General features: G+C 35.6%; 1 non-coding gene across 1 annotated transcript; it reads right to left on the bottom strand.

Annotated features, from left to right (window-relative positions):
- Positions 1-895: 895 nt before the first annotated feature.
- On the bottom strand, positions 896-1,002 carry LOC145141578 (small nucleolar RNA R71). Its single transcript, XR_013722772.1, has one exon. It is a non-coding gene; the product is annotated as a small nucleolar RNA R71 (small nucleolar RNA).
- Positions 1,003-16,872: the final 15,870 nt, after the last annotated feature.

Here is a 16,872-nt window from a genome sequence, read left to right as displayed (position 1 = left end):
AAGGCTACTTTAGTAGAAAATATAGGATTTTCTAGGAAGTATTCAAACATTTACGACAAACACTTACAAACTTTTACATCAAACATTTACAAACACTTTCATCAAACTTATACAAACAATGACATTAAATACTTATGAACTCACCAGCTTTAATGCTGATCTACACTTTCAAAATAACTTGTATTCTCAGGTCACCAGTAGACAGGTACCGATGACCAGGTTTTGAGAAGACGGAGCCCGTTCAAGACTCGTCTTTTATTTTGATTCATATTTTGGTGTCTTATAAACCATACAGAACACACTTGTATTGAATTATATTATTAATGAAATGGATGATGTTGTTGTTTGTTTTACTATTATGCATTGTTGTGATACTGTACATGACGTCCTCCGCCCCCGAACGTTTCCGCCGTTCTGGTTTGGGGGTGTGACACTTCAGTTAGTTTTTTGTTGATTTCGTTTTTGTTCCTTTTTACGTGTGTTTTTTTTAGTTTTATTTTAGCAAGACACCATGGCAAACATTGTTGATATTTCGATGGGAGCATATAAGAAGAGAATCGGAGATGACACGGGCCCTAGCTTAGTGCAACCTGTAATTCCCGCCACTTCCACATTCGAGCTAAAAGGACATATTCTTTCTGCGCTTAAGGATGTTCCATTTTATGGAAAAGATCACGAGGATGCTTACAAACACCTTGATGAAGTCAGTGACATTGTCGATTATTTCAACATTCCAAATGGTCCACGTACGATAGCGTTATTGAGAATGCTTCCAGTAACTTTCAAAGGAGCTGCTAAGGATTGGTTGAAGGCACTCCCACCTGGTGCCATTACTACATGGTCACAAATGCGCGAGCAATTCTTAGAACAATTCTGCCCGCCATAAAAAATAGCTAAACTCAAGAAGGCGATTGCCAACTTTGAGCAACAACCAGGTGAATCACTTTATGAAGCTTGGGAGCGTTATAAGGGGTTACTTAGAAATTGCCCCCAAAATGATCTTAATGTGCAACAGGAAGTCTCAACATTTTATGATGGGGTTAATGTCATGACCAGGCAACTCCTTGATTCTCAAGGACCACTTACCAAGAAAAATCCAGCCGAAATCAAGGAATTAATTGAAGAGTTTTCCAAGCATTCGTGTGAATACCATAATCCCAGACATGATGGGGCGAATGGAATTGGTAATGGAACATCTGAAGATATGGCAGCTGTGTTAGCTATGTTAAAATTATGGACAGGAGGCTGACAAAGATGGACTAATCCATACATGCTCTTAGAGTTGGTTGTGAAAGATGCAATGGTCCCCATTTAACAAAAGATTGCCCTTTGGATGAGAACGGGAACAAAAAGGCTCAAGTATTTTACTCAAGTGGAGATAAATATAATGAAGATTAGAGAAAGCCAAGGAAGGAATGGTTTCCATATGATGAATACAAGAAGCAAAAAGAAGAAAAATATAGGCAGATTGGCCGAGGCTTTTCTCAAAAAGAACAACCACAATCTGAGAAGAAGGTTGACTTTGAGACTATGTTAGCCAGATTTATGGAGGCTTCTGAAAAACGCCATGAGGAGACCGATGTGGTGATAAGAGATCCAAGAATAATGATGAAATACCAACAAACTATGATGAGTGACCAACAAGCTTTATTAAGAAATCATCAAGCATTGATCCAAAACATCGAAGCCCAGCTTGGTTAATTAAATACTTTGGTGAATGAAAGATTATCTCCACAATTTCCCGACAAAAAGCCTCTACCACATGTTATAGTGGTCGAAATTGAAGAAGATGCTATATCTGAGTTCTTAGAAGCCCTAGAAGTGGAGTCACATCATCCCGAACCACAACCGAAGAAGTCAAAGATTGACGAAAAATATGTTGCTGAAACATCAAACTCATGACGTGAGCATCCAAAGCTCACGGCGTGGGGTGAGTCTGATCAGAAAAGTTTAGCTAATGTGAAAGCTTATCGCCCTCCGCTTCCTTTTGTTGGAATAGTGTCCAAGGTCATTAACTATTGCTAATATTTCTAATAATAGCAGGGTCCTTTTGGGTTGCCCTCAAGACCCAAATTGAGTAGAATAAATAAAGGAGAAATTGGTTTATTAATTATTATGGTTAATAATTAATTAGAAACTAATTGGAAATATATTTTGGAAATATATTTTGGGAATTAATTAACAATTTAATTAATTAAAGGGTTGAATGTTCATTAATCGATAGTTGGTTAATCAGGAATGTTCCAGAACCTTATGGAATTAGGGTTGGATGAAAATCACTCCATCCCACATGGGAAAGGAGTGAAATTTCGTGGTTAGGCCTCCATCCCACATGGGAAGGAGTACTAAACCCTAGGAGGCATCCAAGGCTATAAATAGGGCCTTAGGGATTTCATTCCTCCTTGCACCTTGGCTTGAAGTTTCGCCATCCCTTCTTCCTCCCCCTCTTAGGGACGATTTCTAACCCCTTTGGGTTTGTGAAATTGACCCTTCTCCTAGTTATTTTTATTCCACTCTTTGGTGTCATTGGGTGTGATACCATTAGAGGGATTCTGGTTTGGATCCTTTCATCCAAGCAACTTCATGGAGGTTCAAGATCTCAAGCGTGGAGATCAAGGGCTACATAAGATGTATGTTTTCTTACTTATGTTTTAGTTTTCTAGGGTTGATGTAATTAACATGAAGCCATAGATCCATAGGTTGCATGTACACTTAGGTATATCGTTGTTTCGATTTTTCTGCTACCTAGTTTTAGAGTGTATTTGATGCGTAGAAAACCCAACAGTGGTATCAGAGCCATTGGTTCATGGTTATGTTCACCCTAGATCCATGTTTTCTTTAAAACTTTGTTTGAAATTGAATGGTAGAAGGATTATTGAAAAATTCGTAATTGATAATACCTTAGTCGCAGCTCACGACGTGAGAGCTTAGAGCTCACGACGTGAGCTCAGCAGAATTAGGGTTTTCAGATTTTTTCCATTTTTCAAATATGAAGCTTTATCAAATATGGATAATTACCAAATTTTAAAATGTTTTAAATCTGGAAATTGATAAATATTATTTAAATGTTTTATTTGAATTTGAATATTTATTAATAGATAAATATTGTTTAAATATGTTTATTTGAATTTGAATATTTATGTGTTTATTTGAATTTGAATATTTATTAATAGATAAATATTGTTTAAATATGTTTATTTGAATTTGAATATTTATGTGTTTATTTGAATTTGAATATTTATCTATTATTTAAATAGTGAATTTAAATATTTAATATTATTTATAAAAGAGATTTATAAATTTGAATATTACCCCCTTCTGATTTATTAATTGTTACATTGCGTCCTCGCAATTAATTAGAATTAATAATAGACAACTAAATTTAAAGAGTTTTAAATTTACCCCTTATATTTATATATATTAGAATTGTGTCTATTATATGTATAAGAAAGTTACAACATGCGCCCTCGCGTGTTTAAATATTGACATTGTCAGTCTTACATCGACTAGGCTCACCCGTTATAATGTAGGGGTTTAAGGAGGTCTCTTTGATTCCTAATGAGGTCGGTTTTTAATATGCTTCGCGCTTACCACCCTCACCGCCCAATTGCATTTTGTGAATGGAGTTACCGAAAGGGTTTGATAGTGATAATGGTCAATCTAAAAGTATTTTAAATACAAGTATAAAACAAAATCCCGTTTTATTAATAGAATGTGAGTTTATATTATCCATGAAAATTGCACATTCTCTTTATATTCTGTTGATGGAGCTCGTGTGGTTAACCGGCACATCAATATAGGGTATAGTTGAGAATGATATGGAACTCGCAAGAGTCGGGGACCATGCGATTTTGCAAGGTTAATTCTCAATCTATTTAATGTGAATTTTATGTTATCCATAAAAGTTGCACATTCTCTTTATAACTTGTTGATGGAGCTCGCGTGGTTAACCGGCACGTCAATTGGAGAGTATAAGTAGAGAATGATGTGGAACTCGCGAATCTCAAGCGTAACTCGAGCCGGGGACCATGCGGTTTTGTATGGTCGATTCACCATCTGTTCAATGATCCGCGGCGACCCCGTCATTGAATTTGAGATGAACATAATTCGAGATTAACATGCCATTGATAGTCAATGAATCTCAAAGATCTAGGAATTTTGTGGTGATCGAAATTGGCAAAGTGCTTTGCCTACCTAAATAACTTTATGGTGTGTTTACGGCATCCCTTTACACATCATGGATCCAAATATGGATCCTAGCCTTATAAAATAATTTTATTTAGGGTGATTATTTTCTAAGGATAAGTAAAACAAACTAGAATGGAATTTGTTATTGAATGATGTCTATAACCTTATCCACTAAAATCTACTGCTATAAAACCTTTGAAAGGATTAGCTATGAGGATCATCAATCTTGTCAAATTCGTAGTTTGGGAGTAGTTCTCATAAACGAAAAAAAAGATCATGCCTTTGTTAAAGCTATTCCTTGGTTACTTCAAACATTGCATTCTAAAGTGTTAGAAAGAGCAATTGTCAAATGTACGTTGTAAAATGACATATTGAAGTAAAATGGAATTTCCTTGAGTTAGGAGTTGACTAGGATTAATCGACTAGCTGACATGTACATATAATCAATTCATTTTGATTTTGATATGAACAACTTGGAATGACCATGAAGGAGTTGTGGAGCATGTTAAAGTTTCCTTTTGGAATTAACATGGAAGTCATAGAAACTCAAACTTCAAAACACTCCCATATTTTACTATCATTAATATAAGTGTCAAGAAGAAGAAAGCCAATTGCACACGGTTTAAAAGGCGATTAGTGTGGGTATACCTAATCTAGGCCCTAATACCTAGGACAAAGGAAGGCTTATTCTAAGACATGTTCTGATAGTTGCTCGTTTCCATAACAAGAAAAGGACTAAGAAATCAAACTTGCCCAAATGTATATTTGAGGTGAAAGGACTGGAACATGAAGAAGTTAAATTTGATCATGGATCACGAGCCGGTGCTACTTTCCATTGGATCAAAAGATAACTAGTTCTTTCATGTTTGTTATTCAAAAAAATATATGAATTTATAATGCCATCAAAACATTACTTCTAAACCTTGAGTATTTTACTGAGGATTAGTACTGACATTTGCAAGAATGTGCAGTTACTAAAATGAAGTAAGAAGACTAGAACATGGAGAAGATAATTTGATCATGAATGCCAAGCCCTTGCTACATTCATGGGATCAAATGACAATTCTCCTCAAGAGTTTAGTCTATGGTAATATAACTAAAAAATTTTATACTATAATTCATGAGATAGTTCTGACTTATTTAAATGTAGAGCATTCTAACATGTTAAAAGAAAGTCATGAAATCTATGAAGCTAGTATAGTAGCAATCGTTCAAAATTGATTCGAACATTTAAATAAGGTGTATTTTTGTGAATATCTGTTGATGTTAGTTCAACTAATGGATCGTTCAGAATGACCACAATATGTACTGATTCAAATACATCCAAAGTTTTGGGTGAAAAGTATTTGTGGAATCATAGTCTTGGATACATAAACGAGAAATGCATTACCAAGTATCCAGTTGGATCGGATTTTGGATATCATTTGACCTCGAGTCTCATGATAAATGCAAATCTTGTTTATCAAGATAGATGATGAATGTTTCACTGGTTGATGTGAGTATCTGTTGGAATTAGTTTACACTAATGGACCGTTCAGATTAATCGCAATACATGGTGATACCAACTTCGTATGAATGTGAGTCTGAAACCTTTCAGGTGTTCAGAGCTCTCATAAAGTGAAGTTCAGAATCAATTGGGCAATAGGATGAGACACTCATAGTGAGAATCTCAGTGCAAACTTTATCGATCATCTAAGTAATTGTGAAAGAGTTTCATGATCTGTCTCCTCCCAAAACACTGCCACTAGGAAGTGTTAGTTGGATAGAGAAACAAATCGTTCATTGATTTTGTACTAGATGAGTCGCACTGTATTTGCTAACAAATCGTGGATTGTACCATGAATAGTGTTACAAGAAGTCCTTTGGTCTTGTGCCAACTAAGTAGGTTCCTGAAACACTCTATGATATGTGAAGTGGGATTCTATCCTTACTTCCATATATGTAAGTCTACGATTATGAGGCTTACGCTCGTCGTTGAAGCGCTCGACAATCTGGGACATTGAATAGAGATGTGTTATCTCGTTGGAGAACCTATCAATCATTTTGGATAATTGTTTAACAATCCTTATGAGAACAAAATGTATGTTGCTCGAAGGGCAGTCTTCCGAGAGAGGGAGCTGATTTCCAAAAGGGCTAGTGGGAGCCACATTGATCTTGATAAGATTCGAGATCCAACCGACATAACATTCAATTTGGAATTGAAAGAACTATTAAGGAAACTGACATATTTCCATTTTTCCTTATAGATCTGATAGAAGACATCATGGACCTAGTTATATAAGAGTTTATATTGCTAAGGTATTTGAGTCACTGGTAGATAGCAATCAGAGTGTACCAGCTATCGGAAGCTATGGTAGGCCCTAAAGGCAACAATATAGAAAGAGGAATTGGAAAGCGAGATTCAATCCATGTATGTTGTTATTTGGTAGACCGAACACTTGACCTTAACCCTTAGGTGCAAGCGGATCTTCAAGTAGAGACAATCATGGATAGGAACAAACACATAATTAAACCAAGATAGGTTTTGAAAGATGTGTAAGCTTAACAAGTTCATTTATGGACCGAAATAAGCATCTCGCAAGATGTATCATTATTTCAATGAGAAAGTTCAAAGTGTATGAATTTCTAGAAATAAAGATGAGCCATACATATGTCAAAGCTAGTGGGAGTAATTGGAATCTTTGTTTCAATGAGAAAAGTTCAAGGAGTTTGAATTTCGAGAAACATAGATAAGCCATATATATGTCAGTGCTAGTGGGAGCACTGTAGTCACCCTTGTATTGTACATAGACAATGTACGATTTATAGGAAACTATATTCTAACTTAGCAGGTGTAAAAGCTTGGCTTGGTATGAGAACTGTTTCGCTATGATATACATGGGAGATACAAGACACGTGCATAATAAGGATCTATGGAGATAGATCAAAGTGATTCATTGGATTAAGCCAAAGTACATTGAATGTTGAGGAAACTCGACATGCAGAACTCAAAAAGGAGTTTAGGCTGGCATGACATTGAGCAATGCTAATGTCCTAGTTCTACTATTGAGCTAAAGCAAATGAGTCGTGTCCCACATGCTTCTGCTATGGGATCGATCATAAATGCCATGACATGTACTTGATCCAATGACTCGTATGCCTTGAGCATGACAATTTTGATTAGATCAATTTTGCAAGAATCAATGAATCAAGATCAAGAACATTCTTAAGTGACCTTGGAGGATAGAAGAGATGATCTTGATAGTATGGAAGAGATCATTGTAAGAGTGACATTGATGCTAAGTTCCGCACTAATAAAGGCAATTCCGTTCGCAGTCGGAATTCGTGCTTTTACCGAATGGTGATATATTAGCTTGAAAGAGTACCAGGTAATACACCATAGTGGATTTAACATACTTAGAGTATATTGCAGTTGGTTAGTGGACAATGTGACTGAAAGCGATTCATTAGTGACATCTTTGTTGAAATTCAATCATTGATGGTCCTTATGAAGTTTCTTGTGACTTTGGGTGAACTTACCTCGAGTATGGATCCCAAGTCACACGAGCTCACATGAAACATACTCAGTAAGTACCAACACATTTGATAGTGAGTCAAATGTAAAGACATCATAGTCAATGATTCATATCGAAAGATAATCTTGTCGACCCATTCCATAAGCCGATGTCATTGACCATGTCTGACAGTCAGAAAAAGTCGAGAGGCATTAGATTTGCAAATGAATTGGCTTAAACACTCTTAGTTTGGTTTGTTTTAAAACCCGAGAACTTTAAGCAGTATAAGTTTTAATTTGATTTGGCGATTATTAAGTGGTGATCTTAATATATGATGGATTTCGGTCATTTCAATTAGCCTATCACTGCGTTCTCACTTTTGCATGTTTGGAACCCACTTCCCGAGTATTAATTTACTCAAACGTCCACAGTCGGTCATACTCTTGGAAGTAAGTAGTGATTCAAGACTGTCATGAGTATTAGTGGATTGTCCATATCGATTGGACATAGCAAAGAGATTGCGCTAACACTCATGAGTGCTTAATAGAGATTTAAGTATTGGACCAACCCACGCTTAGAGATTACTTCATGGATTCAGTCACGAGTAATTCTAAGACGATAATATCTTCTATTCTTAAAACCTACATGCATGCGGGGTTTTGCTCTATGATTCTGTTATGCATTGGTCTACTCCAACGCTAACCGTAACTGGTAGTTATAAAGGGTATGTCCATGTGTGACATGATGAAATAGACAAAAACTATGTAGTCAAAGTTTATTCGTTCCTTCTGCCTTAATAGGAGAAGCGATATCTTTGGGCCCCTCGATGATTTGGTGTTGACATCTAAAGTGCTTGGCCGAGCCCTGAGCCCTGACTGGAATTGATGTGTTCGATTTAGTAGTCAGATGCAGTCGTCACAAATCTATATCGGGAAACATAATCTTGAATTCTTGAGATTGACCATTATCCATGTCTCGAATTCATACAGATATCATAGAACGAAGGGATAGTTGATCACTTATCTAAGGGCTGAATATTGACTAGATCAAGAGTTTGGTAGTTGCATTGGATGGCTAACTCTCTGTTGATTATTGGAGAAATATTAGTCCTCGTATAGTTGATGACTTGTCCAAGTGGGAGACTGTTGGAATAGTGTCCAAGGTCATTAACTATTGCTAATATTTCTAATAATAGCAGGGTCCTTTTGGGTTGCCCTCAAGACCCAAATTGAGTAGAATAAATAAAGGAGAAATTGGTTTATTAATTATTATGGTTAATAATTAATTAGAAACTAATTGGAAATATATTTTGGAAATATATTTTGGGAATTAATTAACAGTTTAATTAATTAAAGGGTTGAATGTTCATTAATCGATAGTTGGTTAATCAGGAATGTTCCAGAACCTTATGGAATTAGGGTTGGATGAAAATCACTCCATCCCACATGGGAAAGGAGTGAAATTTCGTGGTTAGGCCTCCATCCCACATGGGAAGGAGTACTAAACCCTAGGAGGCATCCAAGGCTATAAATAGGGCCTTAGGGATTTCATTCCTCCTTGCACCTTGGCTTGAAGTTTCGCCATCCCTTCTTCCTCCCCCTCTTAGGGACGATTTCTAACCCCTTTGGGTTTGTGAAATTGACCCTTCTCCTAGTTATTTTTATTCCACTCTTTGGTGTCATTGGGTGTGATACCATTAGAGGGATTCTGGTTTGGATCCTTTCATCCAAGCAACTTCATGGAGGTTCAAGATCTCAAGCATGGAGATCAAGGGCTACATAAGAGGTATGATTTCTTACTTATGTTTTAGTTTTATAGGGTTGATGTAATTAGCATGAAGCCATAGATCCATAGGTTGCATGTACACTTAGGTATATCGTTGTTTCGATTTTTCCGCTACCTAGTTTTAGAGTGTATTTGATGCGTAGAAAACCCAACACCTTTTCCTTCTCGAGCTAGAATTCATCCACTGGAGCAGGAACATTTGAAGTTTATGAATCAAGTGAAGGATATTTCAATAAATACTCTTTTCATTGAATCATTGTCCCAAGTTCCTGAATATGCTAAAATTTTACAAGACTTACTTGATACGCGCCAGCAGCTAGAGAAAAATTCCAAGGTGATCCTTAGTGAGCAAAGTTCTAAAGTGATATTGGGAGAGTTACCAAAGAAAATGGGAGATCCTGGACGCCTCACTCTTCCTTGTGAATTTGGGGATAATTTGAAGACTTATGCTTTAGCCGATTCTGGAGCAAGCATAAATTTGATGCCTTATTCGTTCTACCAAAAGCTAAATCTTCCGGATTTGAAGGCTACAAGAATGACGATTCAAATGGCTAATCGTTCAATGACTCATTCTCGAGGCATAGTGGAGGATATATTGGTGAAAATTGGGAAATTTGTTTTTCCAATTGATTTTGTTGTTTTGGATATGAAAGAAGATGCCAATGTCCCAATCATTCTTGGTCGCCCTTTACTCAATATTGATCGAGCCTTGGTTGACATTCGTGAGTCCAATCTTGCTTTGAGAGTTGGAGATGAAGAAGTTACCTTTGGAGTGGAAGATGGATTTCAGAAAATTTTTGCTCAAGGTGAAGTTTTTAATATAGATGAAGATAATGAGCTTAAAGAGTTGGAGAAATTAATGGAAGAAGAGATTAAGTCAATTCAACAAGTTAAGCGTATAAAGCAATAAGCATCCGCTCCAGTTGTATTTGAAGTTTTTGCCTACAAAACTCCAACCTCTTGGGTGAGTAAAGAGAGTGAAGACGATCTAGTATCTAGTGATGATGATGAAGTTACTTTGGAATTTAAACCACTAACTTTGGATAAGAAAGTTGAATCATTAGAGTTGAAAAGTGAAGACGGGGAAAAACCGAAGTTTGTGGTTAATAAGGGGGTAAAAAGAAAGCTTGAAGAACGGGATTCAAAAAGTAAGAAGGAGAATACTAAAAAAATCCTATCTTTGAAGAGTTTAAGCCTACAAGAAGCGATGGAAGGAACAAAAGATGCAATTGGTGATGGAAATTCCAATCGATTCAAAGTGAGGTGACACGAAGTCCGGCTCATGACTCCAACAAAAAGAAGCGCTTTTTGGGAAACAACCCGATTTTTTATAAGTTTGCATTTTCTTTTCTTTTTTATTTAGTTATAGTTTTATTTATTTTATTTTAGTTTTATTTTACCTTAACCGAATGATGATGCGTTTCTCTAGTTCTTGATCTTATTTTGTAGTGTTGAGCAAAAGTGAAGCAGTGAAGGAGCTTAATTTGAAGAAGTCGTGCGATTTTTGAAGATCATAATTAAAGAACAAGTTTTTGAATAAGTGTGGGGTTCCCACATAATGAAGAGAAAATCATTTTGAAGCATACTTAGTGAAAGGAAGAGTGGGAATGGTCTTACACATTACAAAGAGTCGATGCCCACCTGTTTCAATCTTAGAAGATTATCTGAGAAGACACCATGACGTGCACATCATCAACACGTCGTGGCAAAAATTTTAATCGTGACTGAATCTGACTACACCACAACGTGGAATCCTTCAACCATGTCGTGGTGACATTATTTTGCTCGACCTTGATGACCATTTGCTCGACACCACGACGTGGCGTTGCTTTCCCACGTCGTGGCAGCGGTTCTGCATATTTTTCAAGAATGGTTCTTTGATTTCATTCGATCCGACACATTTGCATTCACAAGAAGAAGGTCCAAAAGTACTGTTTCCAGCAATTATACGAGAAGTCTAAGCTTTCCACACAAGTCTCGGAGATCAACCTCGCCACTGCTACCCAAGGAGAGTCTGTTCCAATTCTCCTTTTTAACTTTTATGTTCTTTAATTGTTTTAGTATGCAATGGGGACATTTCATCATTTAAGTGTGGGGTAGGAGGTTGAATCTAGGAAAACAAGCATCCTGATTAAAAAAATTAAAAAAATGACTAGGATTTAAAAAATTATCTGAAAGATTTGAAATAATAATCTAAAATTGAAGCTAGTGATAATTAACAATTTAAATGCTAGTATTTTGTGGGATGATCCGATGAGAGCCCAAATGTTTACCTGATCCAATATATGTTATAGTGTATTTGTGGCTTCCCATTTCATAGTAAAAAGTCATGAGATATGAAAGGTAATATGGTAGTTTATATGTTATAATAAGTTTTGCAGCCTAAACCTGAAATCTATCCATGAGAGCTTATGTAGTCATTGCACTTAGACTAATATCTCTAACCAATAAAGGTTGAAGTTAAGCTCCCTTGCTTAAGCATGTAGGATTAGAGCGAAAAAAGTGAGATAGATATTAGAAAAAAGAGAGAGAAATTACAAAAAAGTTGTAAGAATTTTGGAGCTATCAAAGTATGAAGATCAAAAGATCAAAATTCTGAAGAATCAAAAGTTGAAGATACCAAAAATCAAACAAAAAGGTGGTGAATTCATAGAAATCAAAGATCAATTATTCAAAGAAGAGAAGAATTCCAAAAGCTTCATTGTGGTATCTAAAGTTGTAATTTCTAGATTATGTATGCTTGGGTAGCTTAACCAAAAATACCTTGAGGTTAATAAAGATTTCTGAGGATTGATTCGGAGGGTTGCAAAAATGAGTGTCGTATAAACTAAGGGGTAAAGGTTCATAAGGATTGTGAGTATTTAGGGTTGGGAAGTTGTTAGGATTTTAGACACAAATATGCACATTGCGGTCTTGGTATAATGGCTGAGTTCAAAATGGATTGTTTTATGTGATGCTAGTGATCAAAGTTTGAATTAAAAATAATTGGTTTTGCTTGAGGGCAAGCAAAAGATAAGTGTGTGGTTTTTGATATTGCCATATTTATACATATTTTTAGGCAATATTTGAATACAATTCTATACATATTTTGGTTATTTGCAAAGATAAATGGTACTTATGAGATTGAATTACATTTTCCAGCCAAAAGGAGTCATCTTGAAGAAAAAGGACCAAAAGCGACAAGTGGCAGAACTTTGGAGGTTTGAAGAACTAAAGAAAAGAAAGTCTCAGCGAAAAGCTACAATCACGTCGTGGACTTCACATACATGATGGGGAGTTGGTGTTTCTAGAAGATAAGTACACGGGAAGTTAGAATCCTTTCCCGATACGAATTCATCCAAATTCACGACGTGAATCTATAATTCACGACGTGGAGTTCAAAATCACAAAAAGTATATATATATATATATATATATATATATATATATATATATATATATATATATATATATATATATATATATATATATATCCTTGGTGCTTACGACTTTAAGAGGTTGGCTAGAGAGAATAGAGAGTTCAGAAGTCAATTTTCAGAGGAAAAAAAAAGCAGAGAATTAGTAATAACATCCAAGGAAGGAGAAGAAGTTGAGGATCTTAACTTTGTTTTTGATTTGGTACAATTACTATGTTCTTATTAATGAAGATTGTGTTTTTTATTGTTGCTATGAGTAGCTGAATCTAGCTGCTTCTATTTAGCTAGATGAAGTTTGAACTCATGGTTTAGTTATTTTATTATGGATTTTTCTAGTTGGTATTAAGCTCGTGTTTGATTGTTTATACCTAACATGCTAAACTTAGATACTTAGATTGCTTAAATTCATATTTTTGTGTAGTTTAGTGAACATCAACCTGCATGAATTTGATTACCTAGTAATTTAGTGACCATTAGATTATTAGAGCTAAGATCGAACCAATCTTAGATAAGTAGTTAAAGTATTTGAATTTGGATGTGCTGGAGAACATATATTGTGAACATAATTGTGTTTGTTAACCAATCTTACATAGCTCCATTCATCATTAATAATTGATTCTGTGTTAAATTATGTGTGACCATACATAGTTCTACATGAATTAGTTAAACATTAGTATATTTGGACTTGAATTACTAATAATTTATTAACTAGTAACCAACTTGAATCTTCCATAATTAATAGCTAACCATTGAGGAAAAGTTGATTCGAACTAAACATAAGTGTTTTTAATCATTGATTGAATTTAATTAGTTGATTGTTTAAGTTTGTCTGAACTTGCAAAATCAGATAAAAACTATTTGAATGTTTGCTTAGATTTTTAGATTAATTTTTAGTAGATAAATTAGTTAGTTAAATCTGTTCCCTGTGTTTGACCCCAACTTACTTTAGTACACTACAATCCGACTAGGTACACTTCCTAGGTGCATTTTAGGTAGTTAAGTTCGTTAGGTTATAAATTTAAAACTAGTAGGTACTTTTGTGCACATCACTGGGCGTACTAGGCAATGGCAGATCGAGGGATTTAATCTGGTACATTGGGCATACAAGAAGTACGATGGGCATACGCTACCAGCACCCGAACCCTAATTTGAGGGCTTTGATCCCTATTTAAGCTCCTTAACTTCCCCAAACCCTTTCTATTCTCATCCTCCATCCCTTCAACGTCCTCCCTTGAAACCCTAACCCTAGTTTGAGCCTTGTGAGCTAAAGAAGGACTTTTTGAGTGCTTTGGAGTGTTCTTGGTGCATCTTAGAGAAGAAGGAGCTCATTGGAGAAGTGTTAGTTGCATTGGATCTTGTAGATCCAATCCTTGTTCACCTTGAACTTTCTTCTGGAGGTATAGAGCTTGAATCTCGATGATGTATTTGTTAGATCTATCTGGTTTTGGATGTTATGAGCTTTTTGTCACTTTAGTGCATAAAGTTTATACCTTGAAGGTTTGTAACCTTGTTATGGATAAAGTTGGAAACTATATCTATCCAAATATCATTTTGATTCAGATCTAAAGGTTGGAAACTTATAATTAATGGATTAAGTAAGAAAGATGCACTTTTGGTCCCTTTGAAATTTAAAGACTAGATCTTGGTTGTTTGGACCATTCTAATGGATAAAGTTTGAAACATTATCCATTATGGAGCTATTAGGAACCATAAAAATGTGATCTTGGTCCTTTTATCCCTTCCATGCAAGTGTTATGATGTCTTAATGGATTAAAAAGTTAGGGTGTTTAGCTTTTGGACCTTTTCTAACCATGGAAATTCATAAAGGTGGAAACTTTATTACTTAAGTCGATGTTTTGAGTCTAGATCTGAGCTTTGGATAAAAGGTCTTAATGGATAAGTGCTTAATGGAATGTTGGGATCAGCCAGAGTACGTTGGGATCTGTGTCCTTCTATATAGGTTGTTGCTATGCGGTAGTGATCTATAGATCTGCCTGTTTGTCCGTTGACTAGTTATATGTTTATTTGTTGCATATGTCAACATAGTATGGTTTCGGGTGGAGGCTTTACAACTATGTGCATGAGCCAACAGACCACGAGTAATACATCCCAATAGCTATGGACCCGGGGATATTCCAGTCAAATGATTGATTGGACCAATTGCATATTGTTATTTCGGTTCGATGACTGATTGGGCCAAGGCATTCCAGTCCAATGACTGATTGAGCCAGGGGTAATCCAGCCTAATGGTTGTGGACCCGAGGGTATTCTAGTCTGATAATTGTTTGGACCCAACATGCATGATTGTATATGTTATATGTTTGTGTGGTGGTATTTTGGGGGAACTTACTAAGCTTTGTGCTTACAGTTTGATTATTATGGTTTCAGGTACTTCAGATGATCGGGGGAAAGCAAAGGCGTGATCGTACACATCCTTCGATAACATATTTCTGGAAGATTTTGTGATACATTGATCTTGGGATATTTGTAGTTGATACTTGGTTTTGATATGGGTTTTGTTGAAAACGATGATTTCTCTTAATTTAAAAGTGAAAAATTTCACCGTGATTTTGGGATATTACAATGACACACCAAACCAACCCTACAAACAAGCAGATACAAAGCAACACATTCCATATCACCACCTCTTCAACCTTGCAATCGTAGCTTCATGCTTAGCCACCAACCTTTCCAATTGAGCAACTCTTTTGTTGTATTTTGCCTTCACAAGAAACTCCTCCAAGGAATCCAATTCCCTCTTCATCTCATATAACTTCACTTTGTAGTATCCTAGTTCTAGCCAATCATCTATCCAGTGGAAGAATCTACGTTTCTTCATTTGACTCATCTATCCAAGTCAAAGAGCAAATAATAATCAAACATCTAAAATTGAGCATGAAATAAACAAAAATCAAGCTAACAAGAATCACATTTAAAGAAAACTAACAAATTTCAGCTGAAAACATCATAGATCAAACATAAAAAGTCACCAAACATCACTTATCAAAATTTCAGCTAACCTAAACATCGTAAATTAAAATCATACATGACAGTAACTAAAATCCATGTTAACTTTGTCACATTCTAAAGAAATAAACAAATAATGATCAGATCAGAGATTATCAATGAGTTTGGAAAATTTAAAAACCGGTGTGTAGGTTTTTTTTCTGTGCAAGGTATACTTTCCATTGCATCCAAGTCACAGTAACATTTCTCACTTCGTCTTCGTTACCAAAGTGAGGAAGGGTTGAGTTGTAGGAAGACGACGATGACATCGTTCAAGAACGGATGAGAGGTGTTAGGGTTTTTGGGGTTTCGAATACGGGAATCAAGGTGAAGGAAGTGTGTCGATTAAGGGTTTCAATTAATAAGCCACTGACGTTGTCTTATACACGAGGGATGAAGCTTCATGTCAGTCTTGCCAACGAAGCGTCTTAACCAGCTAAACCTTTAAAATCAAGGATAAATGCGTAATTGACAGGAGAGACTAATTGTGTAAAAAAATTACTTAAGTGACCAATTCAGGATAAAGCCTAAAGTTTGTTATGCTACAGTGTCAATATCCCTAAACTTTATCATCGTTGCATAGTAGAAAATCTCTTCATAATGTATACCATGAGTTTGTTTTAATTTCTTAGCTATAAATCTAACTACCATATGATAAATAACTTTATAAATGATAAATGGTACGATGAGTATTTGTTAAAGTCAACGGTTGTCTTTTCTGTATTGGCAAAACCAATGTTCTAAATAATGTAAGACGTGACTTGACAACAATATCAAATCTCAAGTTTTTTTGAGTCATGGCTAGCCATGTCGTTTGTAAAACGTGACTTAAGGTGGAAATTTTGTATACAAATAATAATTTTATATATTTTTTTTTTATTATTCATTTTTATATACATATGTGACTTAACGTGACATTTTCTCAAAGTTTGGCGGCAAGTACAAACCTTGAGGCCATGACGCGTGATGATAGAGTCATGTCGA

The sequence above is a fragment of the Lactuca virosa genome, chromosome 9 (assembly GCF_052849685.1).
Source record: "Lactuca virosa cultivar CGN04683 chromosome 9, Lactuca_virosa_CGN04683_v6, whole genome shotgun sequence".
Lineage (NCBI taxonomy): Eukaryota > Viridiplantae > Streptophyta > Magnoliopsida > Asterales > Asteraceae > Lactuca > Lactuca virosa.
The sequence above is the reverse complement of the archived record's forward strand: the minus strand, read 5'-3'. Positions and strand labels throughout refer to the sequence as shown.